This window comes from Pseudorca crassidens, chromosome 3, assembly GCF_039906515.1.
Source record: "Pseudorca crassidens isolate mPseCra1 chromosome 3, mPseCra1.hap1, whole genome shotgun sequence".
Classification (NCBI taxonomy): domain Eukaryota; kingdom Metazoa; phylum Chordata; class Mammalia; order Artiodactyla; family Delphinidae; genus Pseudorca; species Pseudorca crassidens.
Genome location: NC_090298.1, coordinates 145,540,150 through 145,553,226, shown reverse-complemented (window position 1 = coordinate 145,553,226; position 13,077 = coordinate 145,540,150). Strand labels below are relative to the sequence as shown.

Below are 13,077 nucleotides of genomic sequence, written 5' to 3'. Positions count from 1 at the left end.
ACCCTGGATGTTCTGAAAGTCATATTGTGGAGACTGGATTCTGTTATATTCTTCTGAAGGGTGCTGGTGATGGTGGTTGTGATTTTAAGCAGGCAGTTGGCTTGGTTAAATTCAAACTGTAAACTCTGTCTCCTGGACATCAGCTCACATCTCAGTTCAGTTCTTTTATTCTTGGCTGGGCTGCTTGCAGTCAGCCCTGTGCATGCATAGGTTAGGGGTCAACTAGAGTTTGGACAAAGCGTATACACACAATCTGGGGCTTCTCTCTCATCCTCTCCTTTCTGGGATATCCCTCCTCACTTTGCTGCCACATAATTGTCCTGAAGTGTGTTCTCTGGTTTTTAAGGCCAAAAAGACTGAGAATTTTCTTTCAGGGTTTGAGCTGCCTTGCATAGCACCAACTGCACCCTACCCTCAGGCTAAAAGCCACAAAAATTGGAAACTCATCTCATACTATTCTCTTCTTTCAAGTTCCAACTCCCCTCCAGTATACGCCTGCTTTTATTTACTCTCGTGTCTTTAGGTCATTTGTTGTTGTGTTTTTGTTTTTATTTTCCATATTGGTCCAGAGTTTGTAGTTGTTATCTGTGGGAAGGTCAGATTTACTCATCACTCAGAGTATACCTAGGTTTTTTCCTTCTCCATCAGCTGGTGGAGAGAACCTTCCTCTCCCAGTGAAGCCATAGGTATCAGCTGAAGGAGAGGCATTAATGGGGCTCAAAACTGGTAGCCTATTAAGTAACTCAATGGATGGGTTGGAGCAATATTCTCAAGGGCAGAATGTGCCATCTCTGAAACTGGAAGAGGCCTGGCAAGCATGGTGCTTCTCTCTTAGCATTAGGAGTTGCAAGGTGCAATAGTAATTCCTGTACTCTAAAGGGGATGTCCTGGCATAACACGCCCTGGATCATTGAGCACTTCAAAACTATACTTGCATAGTAAGATTTTTATCTCCCAACCTCTTGGAGCGCATGGTCTTACTGGGACATATAGAGTCATGGCCACTTCTTGCTCATCAGGTCCAATTAATATTACGTATCCATATAATGGACCACTGTGATGATACATGGAAGGTCCAGAAAATCAAGGTCCGTTTGGACTGTGTTTTGACAGAGAACAGGAGAGTTCACAGGAGAGCCCTGAGGTAAGATTGTCAATGTATACTGTTGTCCATCTGTAAATGCAAATTGTTTCTGATCTTCCTTTCTGATCAGTATTGGAATATTAGGTCAATAGCCACATACTCTGTGAGAGAGGCTATGTTGCTTCCTTCCAGTATAGATACCAATCCAGCATAGCAGTTGCCGTGTGGCTGCCCCTTAGCTAAGTTTGCAGTAGACCACTGTCATCTGCCATATCTGTCTGGTTTTTACAGGGACCAGACTGGTAAATTAAAATAAGATATAATGGGGACTACCATCCTTGCATCCTTTAAGTTTTTTAGGTTAGCGCAGCATTTGACCCAAGAGGCAGTATTGTTAGTGATTTACTATCTTAGCCAGATTCAGAGTGATGGGGAGGAAGATAGCAGTTCAGGGGCTTTCATTTGGCCTTTTCTATTGTAATAGTCCTTATTACATAGGTCAAGGAGCTAATGTGAGGGTTCTTCCAGATGCTAAGTATATACAACCTGATTATACATTTAGGTACCAAGGAAATGATTACCAGATACATCTGTGAAGACTTCGGACCCACTGTAACAAAGTCCAGAGCCAGGACTTACAACCAGAATCCCTGCTTTAATGATGAGTCTTTGATGTGCTTTAGTTTTGGAACTTCTACTCTCCTTCTCAGCACCGTCATGGTAGTTCCATCATAGTACCTCACTTAACGTGGGCATCAGCTTTCCAAGTATCTAAACACTATCTTACTTTTAGGATCAGTTCCAAGGCCTCTTGTCAGCATATTAAATATTGAGTCCTGGAAAAGTATCTCCATGTCAACAAACACTCCTTTAATCAGACTAATAGTCCACCACCCCTGACCCTGGTTCAGCATCCTCGGTACATTTGCAGGCAAGCACTCCTGGCTTTTGCTGCTACATATTAGCCTGGTTCTGTAGCTCCTTTGGTGAATAATTCTTTTCCACCCTTAACAGGCCAGCACTTCCCCAGGTGGGTCGTGCTGAGACTTAACCCTAGTTATTGGCCTAGGGTCCAGAAGGGGATGTGTAGGAAGATCTTGAGGAACGCAGATACTGTTTTGCAGGACATCTGCCTCAAGTAAGACCTCTGCATAGTTTCTGCAAGGAGGCATGCTTCTGTTGTCTTCTAGCGAGGGGAAGTAATTCGCTGTTGCATGCCCAGAATGTTCAAACGGATGTCGGGTTCAATATTCTCAAGTGCATCTTTCTGGATATCCCTATCCCAAGTCTCAGCGTCCCACTTCATCCCTATCAGGGGCCTAACTTTGTTGTAGGAGACTTATTGAGGCTGTAACGTTAGCCACTGCTGCAATTCTACTATTCTTACAGTATAGCCTTGTGCCTGGTCTTTAGCACAATTTACCTTCCAGCTACAGTAGATGACAGTCTTTTTTGAAAGCTGCTAGTGAGACCTTCTGATTTTCACATCTTGCCTTAAAGTGGTAATTGTCTGCCCTGAGCTTGTCGTTTTCTCTCTTCCATGCATCAGTAGCATCCAGCAATAATGAACTAATTCCATAGTCCTTTAAGTTATTGTTTCCTCTGTATTGCACAAGCCCATACAACTCTTTTCAGTTGTATCTGATTCCAGCTTACCACAGATACATGTTTTAGTAATGTCAGTGTTATAGCATAGCAGGTGAGAATAACACTGCACTTACCATCATTGATGGCATCTTTATTGCCATCTGACCAGCAAGTGATCAGATTCCAAAATCTCATCCTTAGAGTCTGTTTCCTGTGACCACTACGAGTTCCAAATGTCTTAGGTAGGGTTCTTCAGAAGCAGACTATGAAATGGGACTTCATGTGCAAGTAATCTATTTAGGAAATGCTCCCAGGAAAAACTGGAAAATGAATAGGAGAAGCAGGATACAGGAGGGGAAAAGCAAAGCAAAGCAAGTGTGTGATCTCAAACAAAGTCCCATGGAAGGTAACTTCAGCTTGATGCCACAGGGGAACTTCGGAATATAAATTGGGCCTCAGAGTTTTTGTCCTGACTTGTTGCCAGGAAGCTGGGCTTTCACACTCCCACACCAGTCAGTCACTGGCTAAGGCCCATCTCAGGGTGGGTGGATGTAAATTCCCCGAGCACTTCTGACTCTGCCTATGGGCACAGTGGCTCCGGCAGCCCTTGAGTAGGCCTTTGAAGAGTCTCAGGTGTGGACTGTTAGAAGCAAAAGACACAAGCTGGGGGAGGGGCAAAGAGAAACCTTTAAGGGGGATCTGGGTGGAGCCCCAGGAGTATCCACTATAAGTACTTACCTTTCCTTCCCTCCATAACTCCTCTTTTACTCCTCCAGTCCTGGGGGAGCCAGACACAACAGAGTGAGTGGGGGAAGAAGAGAAGAGCGAAGTGGCAGAAACGATGAAGAGGCAGATTAGTTGGGATAGGCTAGGTTATACTGTACTAACAAACAACCCTAAAATCTCAGCAGCTTATCACAATAACGTTTATGCTTTCTTATGCCTCATGTCCTGTGTGGATTGACAGCGGGCTGTGCTCCGCATGGTCACTGGGGGCTAAAGTTGTTAGAGGATCCACCGTCTTGTTCTGCAGTATCTTGAACACACAGCTTCCTGGGTGATTTTTTTTTCTTTTAATTGAAGTATAGTTGATGTATAATATTATGTTACAGGTATATAATACAGGGGTTCACAATTTTTAAAGGTTATACTCCACTTATAGTTATTATAAAATACTTGCTGTATTCCCCATGTACAGTATATCCTTGTGGTTTATTTTATACCTAATAGCTTGTACCTCTTAATCCCCTAACCCTGTATTGCCTCTCCCTCCGTCCCTCTCCCCACTGGTAACTACTAGTTTGTTCTCTATGTCTGTGAGTCTGCTCCGTTTTTGTTATATTCACTAGTTTGTTGTATTTTTTAGATTCCATATATGTGATATCATACAGTATTTGTATTTCTCTGCCTTCTTTCATTTAGCATAATGCCCTCCAAGTCCTTCCATGTTGTTGCAAATGGCAGAATAATTCTTTTCCGTGTGTGTGTGTGTGTATACATATATATACACACACACATATACATACACACCACATCTTCTTTATCCATTCATCTGTTGACGGACACTTAGATTGCTTCCATATCTTGGCTGTTGTACATAATGCTGCTATGAAAATTGGGGTATATGTATCTTTTCAAATTAGTGTTTTTGTATTTTCTGGATACGTACCCAAGGAGTAGAATTGCTGGGTCATATGGTAATTCTATTTTTAGTTTTTTGAGAAACTTCCATACTGTTTTCCACAGTGGCTGCACCAATTTCCATTCCCCCCAGCAGTGTACAAGGGTTCTCGTTCTCCACAGCTTCACCAACGTTTGTTATTTGTGTTCTTTAGCCATTCTGACTGGTGTGAGGTGATATCTCATTGTGCTTTTGATTTGCATTTCCCTGATGATTAGTGATGTTGAACATCTTTTCATGTGCCTGTTGGCCATCTGCATTTCCTCTTTGGAAAAATGTCTATTCAGTTCTTCTGCCCATTTTTTAATCAGGTTGTTTGTTTTTTTGATGTTGTATTAGCTGTTTATTTATGTTGAATAGTAACCCCTGATTGGTCATATCACTTGAAAATATTTGAAATATAGGGAATCAAATGGTGCAGTTGGTGAGTATCATCCCGACCATTCCTGTCTTTTTCACTGCAAGCTTCTAAGTCTAGTTTAAGCTTGAGCTGGATGAGAAAAAGTTTAAATCAAATGTGAAAGTAAAACTTGGTAACGAGACTTGCCGAAATAATTTTAGAAAAACAATGGTATTTGCCAGAGATTTTGTCACCAAGGCAGGGGAAAATGGTTTACCTAGCACAGAGGATGTGAAAGAATTAAGGTTCCTAACAAAAAACTGAAAATAGCCAAAATGCCTAACTCTATAATAGTGGTTAGGTAGATTATGTACATTGACAGGTGGGTAGGTTACTTAGCCATTTCAAACTATGTGTTTCCCGAGAACTTTTAGTGGTGTTGTTAAAATGCTTATGATGTAAGGGGAAAAAGTTAGGATATAAAACTGCATATGAGAATTCCCATCTCTTACCTGGATTACTGTAAAGGCCCTACTTACCACCCTTCTGCTGTTCCAGTATGTTCTTTATGTTGCAGCAGTCACCTGTCTCCAGCATAAAGCCAATGACCTTCAGGATAAAATCTCTGTTTCTTTTCATAGTTTACATATATCTCTCTGGTCTGTCTCTCCTACTTCATTTTTCTCAACTACCCATTTCGTACCCTATTCTCAAATTTATACCCCCAGCCCAGACATTTCCTCTGAGCCCCAGATGTGTGTAGACAAGCAACATCGTCTTTGGTTGTGTCACAGGCATCTCAAATTTAACATGTGCAAAATTAAACTTGGTTTTTTGGGAGGTCTCACTTTAAAATTGAACTTCTGATTCCCTCTCTTCAGTACACCAGTGTCCTGTGCCCATCTTTTCTAACTCTGTAAATGCTACCTCTATCTACCCGGTCACCAAAGCCAGAAATTCAGGAATCACCCTTGAGTCTCAGCTCCTTTCTAACTTCAGCGTGCACTTGGACCCTCGTGGTCTCTCTGATCCCTCACTATGTCATGGTATTTCAGCCTCTCAACTTCCATTTCTAACTGGTTGTTCTCTGAGTATACCCCAGTTCAAATCACTAAGAGAGAGATTCCAGGTGATTCAGTTTTGTCCCTACTAGGTTTTTGATGTCCTGAAGGAAGAGTCAACCCATCTTACTGGTTCTACCATTTCATCAATTTTTTAGCATGTTTCCTCTGTCTCGGAATTGGTAAGAAAAAGGTTTTGCAAATTTTTCTAAGTCTTATCCAAAGTGAGAAGACATGGACAAGTAGAGGTAGGAAGGATGGAGCTCCAAACTAACTTCATGATTGTTGGAGGCTTATGACAACATCCGCTATTGTGCCTATACACTGAATATTTCATTTCAGTTACTCTTGTTTCATGTCTAGACTTTTTACTTGTTTCTTTTTTTCTTAATAAAACTTTTCTTGAGATATAATTCACATACCATAAAATTCACCCTTTAAAATTATACAGGCAAATCTCAGAGATATTGTGGGTTCAGTTCCAGACTGCAATAAAGTGAATATCACAATAAAGTGAGTCACATGAATTTTGTGGCTTCTCAGTGCATATAAAAGTTATGTTTACACTATACTGTCATCTGTTAAATGTGCAGCAGCATTATGTCTAAAAATGCTTAATTAAACCTTAATTAAAAATACTTTCTCGCTGAAAATGAGAAAACAATTACAATAGTAACATCCGAGATCACTTATCACAGCTCACCATAACAAATACAATAATAATGAAAAAATTTGAAGTAGTGTGAGAATTACCCACATGTGAAGCAGAGACACGAAATGAGCAAATGCTCTTGGAAAAGTGGTGCCTCTAGACTTGCTCAATCCAGGGTTGCCACAAACCTTCAAGTTGTAAAAAAACACAGTATCTGCAAAGTGCAATAAAGCGAAGCACAATAAAATAAGGTATGCCTATACAACCAGTGGATTTGGTTTTTTGTTTGTTTTTTAGTATATTCAGAGTTACACAACCATTACCGCTACCTGATTTTAGAACACTTGGTTCCTTTTTAAACTTTTGTTTTTAGCTCTCTGCTGAACATTTCGAATCACGTCCTGTCTCCTCAAAGATAGTAAGCACAGTGATTTTATCCTCAGATTACTCCAGTATCTGGCACCCCTGTTGGTCAACTTCTAATGTTTTTTCTGCCAACTTTAGCTTTAATATTTTCCTATGTGCCTAGTTGTTTTTGTTTTTGTTTTTTTTGGCTGTGTTGGGTCTTTGTTTCTGTGCGAGGGCTTTCTCTAGTTGCGGCGAGCGGGGGCCACTCTTCATCGCGGTGCACGGGCCTCTCACTATCGCGGCCTCTCGTTGCGGAGCACAGGCTCCAGACGCACAGGCTCAGTAGTTGTGGCTCACAGGCCTAGTTGCTCCGCGGCATGTGGGATCTTCTCAGACCAGGGCTCGAACCCATGTCCCCTGCATTGGCAGGCAGATTCTCAACCACTGCGCCACCAGGGAAGCCCCCCGCCTCATTTATTTTTTAATTGTGTGCTAGACATTTTATTTGTAAAATTGTTTGCAGAAATCGTTGAGACCTAAGATGTTGTTCCCCTTCAGAGAGGATTCACCTTTGCTTCTGCCTGGAGCTTGTGAGCACTAGCAATACTGCATCACCCGAGGCCAATTTTAGGGGTTTTGATTATTTGAAGGAGAACTACAGTACCTATGAGGCCTCTTTTTTTTTTTTTTTTTTTTACGGTATGTGGGCCTCTCACTGTTGTGGCCTCTCCCGTTGCGGAGCACAGGCTCCGGACGCGCAGGCTCAGCGGCCATGGCTCACGGGCCCAGCCGCTCCGTGGCACATGGGATCTTCCCGGACCGGGGCACGAACCTGTGTCCCCTGCATCGGCAGGCGGACTCTCAACCACTGCACCACCAGGGAAGCCCTATGAGGCCTCTTAACATCGGGTTTACTGTTATTCATGGGTGTAGCCTTTGAGGGCCCTACAGAGGCAATGGTTTCACTTGGGTCCCCTCTGTCCTGCCCTTATCAGGCTTCTAATCCTTGTGCTCTTGGCCCTGGGAGGTTGTCAAAAGCTCACCTCCACATTTCTGTTATGCACTCTGGGATCAGCAAATGCTCCCAGGGTAAAATACCAGCATCGTCCCTCTGGCTCTCCATCCTTGCTTGAATCCTAGCCTGGTAATTCTTCACTATCTTGGAGTTCTCATATGCCTTCAAGTAGATGTGTTTGTTACCGACCAGGGTCCTTGGCCTTCCTTAATCAATAGAAATTGGTAAGAGACCAGACAAGAAATTTAGGCCAGGCTTTATTGGGGCCCCTGCTGCAGCAGGGGGAGAGCGAAAACAAATAACAAGTTCCCTTGCTCTCTCGCTGGCTTGCTGAGCGGGGGCCGAGCTGGTTCCTTATATGGGGTGAGGGTAGGGGTGTGTCCAAGGGTCGGGCCCAAACTGTGGTTTGCCCACCCCTTAGGTGGTATTGTGTGGAGGGGGTGTGCACAGTACCCTTCTTTTGCTCCTGTCTCCCTGCTTTTGCTCCCGGCTCTTCAGAAGTGGCAGTTGGGTTTTTTTGGTCTCTTTGTATCTTGTTGTCCATAATTTGCCCCAACTGCGTGGGCATGCATGCAGTTATTTTTAGTTCCTTATAGTTTCTTTGTATTTTGTTGCTTGAGGAGTCGTTTGTCCAGGTGCAAGCATTGCAGCACTGTAGCAAAGGGTCCCAGGTCCCTTGTCTCATCCCCTGTCTCTTCCCTGCTAAGGGATTCTACACCACTTATTCTTAAGGGGTAAGGGGCCAAAGGTCTGTTCTTCTGAAACCTCTTGCTAGACAGGGGCTGTAGGCCCTAGCCTACCCTAGAGGTACAGTTGCTGACTGTTCCAAGGACCTGTAGGGAACTGGACCATCCTCCGCTGGAATGGGCTGAATTCCTTGAGCCATTGTGAGTCTTACTTGAAACTGTTGGAGCCTAGAAGACACAAACTTAACCAAAAAGTTAAATAAACAAGGGCCAAAAAGGGGAAGGACAAAAGTAGCCATTAAAGGGCCTAGAAAGGGAAGGAACTAGCTTAACTTCCGGAGGACTTCTTTAACTGCTGACCAGACAGTGGAGGAGATATCACCCCTACCAAAATTATGAAGCCACTCTGCCTGGTCGTGTATTCCCAGGTGTGGTAGGAAGTATTAGTTATCACACAAAGTATCTGTCGATGGTGCCTGTCTTTTGAATGAGTATCTCAGATTTTCCACTGGCTCACAGGTGTATTGTTCTTTTGCGACCTGCGGGGTTTCTGGATGTAAAAGCTTTGGTCTGGACAAATGTACCCAACTAGCTGTCCCTTGCAGGTTGACAGCAGTGGGGGTGGTTAAAGTTACTTTATAGGGGCCCTTCCATTTTGGCAATAGTTGGCCTTTGGGGGACCCCTCTTTCCAGGCTTTAAGAAGAACTTGGTCCCCGGGGTTTATTTGTGAAGGAATTGCTCCTTCCTCTATATTTTTAGCGGGAGCTGGCAGTGCCCTGTAGACATAGTCTTGGATTGCCTTCTGAACTTGTCCTAGATTAATAATGACTCTCAGGGCCTGGTTCACTTCCTCATCCAGTAGAATGTCAGTAGTTAGAAAAGGCCTCCCATAGGTCACTTCAGATGGGCTAAGACTCAGACCACTCCTGGGGGCTACACGGACCCCGAGGAGTACAATAGGAAGAAGTTGGTCCAGGGTTCATGAGTTTCTTGGTAGAGCTTTGCTAAGGTTTTCTTTAAAGGATGGTTCATTTTCTCTACCTCCCCTGAAGACTGTGGGTGCTAAGAGCTGTGTAGCTTGTAGTCTATCCCTGGGGCAGTTGTGAGCCCCTGTGTGATTTTGGCTATAAAAGAGGACCCATTTTCACATTAGAGGGACTTTGGAAGTCCAAACCAAGGAATTCCTTTTAATTGGGACTTACACACTTCCATAGCCTTTTCAGATTGCGTGGGGAAGGCTTCAGCCCATCCTGTGAAAGTATCAACAAACAGCAAAAGATATTTATATCCTGATCGCGGGGGCATTTGGGTGAAATCTGCCAGTCTTCCCTCCGTGTTGAATTGGCCTGAGTAACGAAGGGGGAATTGGATGGGCCTGTGGGTTATTCCAGGCACATAAACCACAGGCAAGCGTTACTTGTTTTACTGTTCCTTTAAGCCCCGTCCCTGAAAAAGTCTTTTGCATCAAGTTCCACAGTGCATCCCTCCCATAGTAGGTGGCATCATGTAAACTTAGTGAGTTTCCATGGTTGGGCCTCAGGGTTTAGAACCTTATCCTCCTTTTTATACCAGCCTGTGCTTCCTTTCTCATAGCCCCATTTCTCAGCATTTTCTTGTTCCTATGGGGAATACTGGGGGAGGCTAGGGAGTTCACGGGGGCCAATCACTAGGGCCATGACTTGTTCAGGTTCCTACAGTCGAGCTGCCTGTTTTGCAGTTTGATCAGCTTTGCTGTTCCCTTGGCTCACAAAGGATCCATCCCTCTGATGGCCCCTACAGTGGGTTACTGCTGCCTGGGTCGGGAGCTGCACTGCTTCTAAAAGATCCAAGATCAAATCTTTATGTTTTATGGGGGAATTTCTAGCGATTAACATTCCTCTTGCTTTCCAAATGGCAGCATGAGCATGTAGCATGTGGAACCCATATTTAGAGTCAGTAAAAATATTTGATTTCTTATCCTTCCCTAATTGCAAAGCTCTCATTAATGCAGTTAGTTCAGCTTTCTGGGCTGATGTCTGGGGTGGCAGTGCCTTGGCTTCTCTGACTTCATCTAGACTAACTATGGCATACCCCACCTTCCAGGTTCCCATTTCTAGAAAACTGCTCCTATCAGTAAACCGTTCGACCTCAGAGCTGTCAGGAGGTTCATCGAGAAGATCAGGCCTGCTGGAGTAAGTTTGTTCTCTGGTCTCTATACACTGATGCAGTAGGTCTTCACTCCCGACCTCTGAACGCACAGTTGCTGGGTTCAGGGTTTGGCAATGTCTGGGGTGTCCGTTAGGAGGGCCTGACATCTTGTTAACCTTCCTCCAGTAAACCAATGATGTCCTTTGACTTCCAGCACAGATGGTACCTGATGAGGGGTTAATACATCTAAGTGTTGTCCCAGGGTGAGCTTGGAAGCCTCATTAACCAACAAGGTTGTGGCTGCTACTGCCTGCAGGCAGCTTGGCCATCCCAGGGCCACTGAGTCCAGTTGTTCTGAAAAGTAAACCACTGGTCTCTCTCTGATATGGTCCCAGCTTTTGGGTCACGAGTCCTAGTGCTATCCCTGACCTCTCGTGAATGTATAGGGTAAAGGGCTTGTCCAAACTTGGAAGTCCCAGTACTGGTGCTCTGCTCAACTCAGTCTTTTTTTTTTTTTAATGTTGGCTGCACCAGTTCTTTGTTGCAGCTTGTGGGATCTAGTTCACCGACCAGGGCTCAAACTCGGGCCTCCTGCATTGGGAGAGCAGAGTCTTACCCACTGGACCACCAGGGAAGTCCCTCAACTCAGTCTTTAGAGTCTCAAAGCCCCACTGGTGGTCCCTATTTCATTGAAGGTTTTCCCTTTCTTCTCCCTTTAGAACCTCATATAGGGGTTTTGCTGTAAGGCCATATTTTGGAATCCAGATACCACAGAACCCAGCCATCCCGAGAAAGCCTTGGAGTTGCCTCTTTGTGGTTGGGGATGGTTATATACTAATTGCTGTTTTTCGATCTATGGCCAGGGGTCGTGCCCCTGGGGTCAAAACAAATCCTAAATATTGAACCCTTGTTGTGAGATCTGAGCCTTGGTTGGAGAGACTTTATATCCCCTTTTTGCCAGAAAATTTACGACCCTAACGGTATTTTGATCTCAATCTTATTTGGTCTCACTACTTATCAATAGATCATCAACATATTGTAGCAGAGTTCCCTTCTCAAGGCTCAGTTCCCTCAGTTCCGAAGCTAACACATTTCCAAAAAGATGGGGCCGTCCCGAAAACCCCGCGGAAGCACTGGCCAGGTGTATTGGGTAGCCTCCAGGGGGTCAGGGTCCCTCCAAAGGCAGAAAGGTATTGCGTTTGGATGTAGGGGAATACAGAAAAATGCATTTTTGAGGTCCGAAAAGAGAAATACTGAATGCTCCCTGACACTTGGGTGAGGAGGGTGTCAGAGTTTGTTTGCCACCAGTGGGTGAATAGGGATGACTGCCTCATTCACTGCTCGTTAAGTCTCGCACAGACCGATACTCCCCCGTTAGGCTTCTGCACGGGGAGGATCGGGGGTATTGCAAGGGGATTGGCAGGACCTAATGGGTCCGTGTTTTAGGAATTTGGTGAGCAGTGGTTGGATTCCCCTCAGGGCCTCAGGCTTTAAAAGATATTGTCTTTTCCAGGAGTATTTTTCCCCAGGCCTTAACCTTATTTTTATTGGGGGAACACATTTTGCTCTTCCTGGCACCGAGGTATCCCAGACTGCAGGATCTATTTGTTCTCTAATTTCTTGGGGGATGTCTTGGGGGGATATTTTGATGACCAGCAAGTGGGTCATCTGGGGCTACTAATAGATGCATTCTCTGTTTGAATTCTCTACCTCCTTGGACTTCACCCTCTCCTAAGCTGTCCTACTAGCTCCTAACTTATTTAGCAGATCTCTCCTGAGGAGGGGGACAGGGCATTCTGGCATATACAGAAAGGAGTGAGTAATAATAATGGACCCAACTCTGCAGACAAGGGGAGACGTAAATCGCCTTACCTTTGGCTGTCCATCAACTCTTGTCACCGTAGTCATGGTTGGAGAGGCCAGCCGGCCAAGTCAGAAAAGAGCGGGAAATTCAGTTCCCCTACCTGCCACATCGAGGGTGACCCAAGGCTTCACTGGAGTGACGAGGATGGACTGAGTGGGATCTGGAGCCGGGCAGGCGCTTGGACCCCGTCAGTCCATGTGTGGGAATCTCTCATCCGAGACATTCCTGGGGAACGGGGGCCGGTCGGGGCTGCCCCTCCAGTGTCCCACAGGAGGGCGCTCAGGACATTCCCCCTTCCAGTGCCCCTCCTTCCAACAAAAGGCACACTGGTTTGGGCTTCATTTTTTTTTTTTTAATTCTTTATTGGAGTATAATTGCTTTACAATGGTGTGTTAGTTTCTGCTTTATAACAAAGTGAATCAGTTATACGTATGTTCCCATATCTCCTCCCTCTTGCGTCTCCCTCCCTCCCACCCTCCCTATCCCACCCCTCTAGGTGGTCACAAAGCACAGAGCTGATCTCCCTGTGCTATGCTGCGGCTTCCCACTAGCTGTCGATTTTACATTTGGTAGTGTATATGTCCATGTATATGGAATTTAAGGGGAAAAAAAAATGGTTTGGGCTTCTTGG

At 44.7% G+C, this 13,077-nt stretch overlaps 1 long non-coding RNA gene across 6 annotated transcripts in view; it reads left to right on the top strand.

Moving 5' to 3' along the window:
- LOC137222115 (uncharacterized) overlaps positions 1–13,077 on the top strand; it is a 68,762-nt gene that overhangs the window by 26,204 nt on the left and 29,481 nt on the right. For 2 of the 6 annotated variants that reach the window (XR_010942336.1, XR_010942338.1), the window contains exon 2: positions 10,538–10,626. The exons of the other annotated variants lie outside the window; for them this stretch is intronic. This is a non-coding gene — a long non-coding RNA (uncharacterized lncRNA). The remainder of the gene's footprint in view (positions 1–10,537; positions 10,627–13,077) is intronic. 6 annotated transcript variants of the gene reach the window in all.